This window comes from Euprymna scolopes, chromosome 31 (genome assembly GCF_053919585.1).
Source record: "Euprymna scolopes isolate OS-2025 chromosome 31, ASM5391958v1, whole genome shotgun sequence".
NCBI lineage: Eukaryota > Metazoa > Mollusca > Cephalopoda > Sepiida > Sepiolidae > Euprymna > Euprymna scolopes.
Window position 1 is genome coordinate 19614799 of NC_136512.1, and position 5000 is coordinate 19619798.

General features: G+C 31.2%; 1 protein-coding gene and 1 pseudogene across 1 annotated transcript in view; both read left to right on the plus strand.

Annotated features, from left to right (window-relative positions):
- LOC145255665 (uncharacterized) overlaps window positions 1-5000 on the plus strand; it is a 1188349-nt gene that overhangs the window by 7032 nt on the left and 1176317 nt on the right. The gene's annotated exons all lie outside the window — the stretch shown is intronic.
- On the plus strand, window positions 165-281 carry LOC145255878 (5S ribosomal RNA; annotated as a pseudogene).

Sequence of the window (5000 nt, forward strand, 5' to 3'; positions counted from 1 at the left end):
TTACTTATGTACATATAATTTATATTTGCATATATATATATAATGTGTACTTACATGTATATAATTTATTTATGCATGTATAATTTATATATGTATATATACATCCATATATACACACATTCACACATATATATGCATGCATGAATATATTTATACATATATATGTGTACGGCATAATCACGTTGACACACCGGTTCCCGTCAGATCACCGAAGTTAAGCAACGTTGAGCCTGGCTAATACCAGATGGGTGACCATTTGCGAATTCTAGGCGTTGTATGTGCTTTCCGCTTATCTCGGCATTGTTTCCAGTCTTCCTGAACCTCCGTTTGCCACTGGTATTCAACTATGTCGACTCAGAATTGATGTGGTTGAAGATTGCGCAACTCTTGCCACAAAAAATTTCACGCGCAGGCACCCTTACAGTGGGTATCCATAGTCTGTTAAGACTGAAGGAAGCCTTTTTTATATGTGTATACTTACACATATAATACGTATTTTCCATATATGTGCATAATAAAATTTCTGTTATTTATGGACACTTAGGCGTATTTTGCAAGTTTGAATTATTGTGGATTATCTTTTATTTTTACTGTTTTTAAAAAAGGCGACGGAAAACAGTTCCTTTTTGCCTACTTTTAAAATTCTACTGCTATAAAAATTTATTTTATATTAATGAAATGTTTCATCAGGTTTCCCTGTTATATTTTGTCTGTTCCAAATCGTTTCCATTCCTTGGCAAAAAAAAAAAAATTCTAACAATATCTTGAATAACATACATTTGTCCCTGAAGAGTATGTTTATGGTATCCCCCTATTCAACAGAACACGTGTAAGACGTACTACATGGAACTAATAAAGTAGTTCGAATTAACTACTGGTGACGTTACCACTTTACCAACGTGACACGCTTATAAACCGATTAAAAATTAAAAAATTAAGAATAAAATAAGATGAATGCACAAAATTTTTAACGATTTTTCAATTTTGACCAGTTTTGACCCTTTAAAACCAAATTTAACCGGTTAAAGACCTATAAAAGAACGGTCAAGAAAACATCCAATCTGCGACTTTTTGTTTTGAAGGAGTTTGAAAATATGCAGATAGACAGACAGACAGACAGACAGACAGACAGATAGACTGACTGACAGACAGATATATGGTTGTTTATATATATCATATATATATTAGTGCTAGGACAATTAATCGGAATCGGAATCGGGAATCGAAAAAATCGACAGATTTGGAGGTATTAGAAATCGGGGAAAAGGCTCTATAATAAAATATTTAGAGATTTATAAATAATCGGAATCGGGATTGGTAATTGTATCGGAATCGGGAATTCAGTACAGAATCTGTAATTGCATCGGAATCGGAAAAATATTGGAATCATCCCATCACTAACACACACACACACACACACACACACACACACACACACACACACACACACACACACACACACACATCCACGTACACACACATATTCATCCACAGACCGTTTCATTTATTCGTAACTCTTCAGTGTGGCTATATATATACGAAGGACCTTCCAAAAGTAATGCCTCCTATTTTTAACAAAAAAAAAAAAAATAATATATAAATAAAAAAAGTAAATACAAGGCGCTACGAAACGGGAATAGTACCATTAGACGAGCGCCCTTTTGTGCTCCGGAATTTCTTTTTTTACATACTGACAATCATTTCCATTGCACACAGTCATCACCATTCTAAATGCATTCTTGTCAGCTATTTTTGATGCGTCGGTGGTGAAAAAAAAACATCGACGAACTCATCTCCTAACTGTGCTTACATCAGCTGCACGATCGACTTCGTAAACGTTCAACAGTCGATGAGTGTTGATCAGTTCAATTTTTTGCTGTATGGAGGAATGTAATGACGCGTCTCCCCTTTTCGGACTAACGACCATGACAGGGTTTTTTTTTAAACCGTCATTATCTGCAACAGAGAAATGAAACTTTCAAGTGGAGAATGCGTAACTCTCGTTCGAAGATTATAGTTTCAGAGTTTTAGTGCTAACCTCAATATTATAGCAAGTCTCTATATTTTTTGGCCATCATTTCCATCAGAGTAGTTCACACACACACACACACACACACACACACACACACATATATGTATATATATACATATATATATATATACTATACACATTATATATATACACTATACACATTATATATATATACACTGTATACATTATATATATATACATCAATGAAATGTTATCCTTGAATTGGGATTCCACAGAAACATATATGCACATATGTAGCCAATAATGTTTGTATAATAAACAGACTATATACCAGCTCTGTCCTGCATTGAGCACTCTTCAATAATCACTCGAGTTTCATTGGATTTACATCTATGAAACCAATCGATACAGCCATTATATATATATATATATATATATATATATATATAATTCTTGTAATATATATATATATATATATATATAATTCTTGTAATATATATATATATATATATATATATATATATATATAATTCTTGTAATATATATATATATATATATAATTCTTGTATATATATATATATATATATATATATATATATATATATATATATTCTTGTAAAAAAAGGTTTTTAACTTTTTTTTCATAATATTATTTTGTATTCCTGCAGGTCACCAATTGAAAACGAATAAAGAAAATTTATAAGCTTTTATACTTTTCGTATTCATTTTTATACATTTCCATATATATATATATATATATATATATATATATATATATATATATATATATATATATATATATATATATATATATATATGGGTTGGGCAAAATAACGGAAAAAGGCTTGTGGATTTTGGGTTAATTAATATGTATAAAAATGGAAAAATTACCAAAATGTGTGTGTTTTTTTTTAGCAAGATACCAGTCTTTCTGACGTGGTCCCACGAATGTTTATAAGGTTATTGAGAGGAAAAATGTGCTGATGCAAGACCTTTTTTGCCCCCTCTTTCCAACATTAGTTATATTATGTGTTCTGATTAATAAAGAATCTGCTGTTTATCAACACTTGAAAAAAATACAAAAAAAAACAAAACTTTATGATGTACAGAATGAGGTACGAACGAAGATGTTATATTCCAAAAAATCGCGTAAATTGATGAAGTAGTGTGTTTTAAATAAAGAAAATCAAGTTATATTACAAAAGCTTCAACAAATCGGGATCGGCCATATTCTTTTATGATTTACCAAAATTCAAAAGCGATAATTCAATTGGACTACAGATATTTTGTTTGTATTCAAAATCATTAATAAAAAAAGATCAGCGCTAAATGTCGTAATATTATACTTAAAAAATACTTGATCAATTTACGTAATTTTTGGAGTATGAAATCTTCGTTCCGCGACGAATACGTACATCATAAAGATTTTTCTGTATTTCTGTTTCTTTAATCAAGTGCAATCCAAAATAAGCTTTATATTCATTATTACGCAAAACATATAACGTGGTGCAATTAAATTAGTTAAATATGACCAGTGTTGGAAATGAGGGGAGCAGGAAAGAACTTGCAACAGCACATTTTACCTCTCAAGGACCCTGTTGACATACCTGGGACCACGCCAGAAGACCCGCATCTTAATGAAAACATGGGACTAACATTTTTTTCCAATTTTTATAGGCTTCAAACACCTATTAACCGATGCAGAATTCATAAGGTGTTTCCATTATTTGTTCACTATTATACACACACACACACACACACACACACACACACACACACACACACACACACACACACACACACACACACACACACACACACATATTGAGTAAAACGATTCATAGTTGTGAATTATAAGTCAGTTTCCAAAGGAAAAAAACAAACAAAATCAATTCAATTGTACGATCGTTTCGGAAACGATGTTTATTTTATTGATAATTGACAATAAATATTGACAATAATTTGACAAAAGTTTTGTTCTTTAAAACATCGTCTCCTCCTCTGCAAGCATAGGAGGGGCGGGAGAAGTTAAAGACACCAAAATAAAACTAGCATTTTAGTCGTCTATAAGGCAGATATTCCCTATTTAGCTCCATTATCAAATTTGTTTTAAGCCCAGTCAGTCTATCTTTTGGCATGCTGTTATATCTTGTCTCCGAATGGTTGAAATTTCAACGAATCGTTTTTACTCAATATTAATATAGCTTCAGGATATCTATAGCTATTGAGCTTATTATATATATCTACAGTACAATGGGCGATGTTTTCTTTTATAAGTATTACATTAAAATAAACTCTGCTCTTTAGACTCCAGGTCTAATTCCTTCTAAAAAATAATATACATATATGTATATATATATAAAGTGAAAGTGTCTGTCTGTCTGTGTGTGTATCTGTGTATCTGTGTGTGTACATTTCCCTACGCAATAACTCTGTCAATTTACAGTCTACAGACTCGAAATTTGATATACATACAGGGTACTGAGATTTGGGAAAATTGATGTGATCGGTTTTCGGCTAGAAATTTGTCGATTAATATGTCAAAGTTCAACGATTTTACCTATGAGAACTCTACCAAATTTCCCCGAGAATTTTCGGTCTAAACACTTGAAAATTTAGATATAGGTTCATTTGACATGGATCTAACATAATAACTTAATTTGAGCCCAAAGACAAGAAATTTTAAGGGGTCATAATAGGGGTCAGAATTAAAAAAAACTTGACCACTTTTTTTTTTGCTCAACATACATCTCCAAATACCCGGGCAACGCCGGGCACCCATGCTAGTATATATATATATATATATATGCACACACACACACACAAACATATATATATATATGCACACACACACACACACACACACACACACACACACATACATATATATATATGTGTATATATAAAATATACCTTATTAATATTTTCTTACAAAAAAATTTAATATATTCAAATACATCAGAATTCGGTAATTGCTCATATACCAACAAAGTTTAAGTGAAAGTAA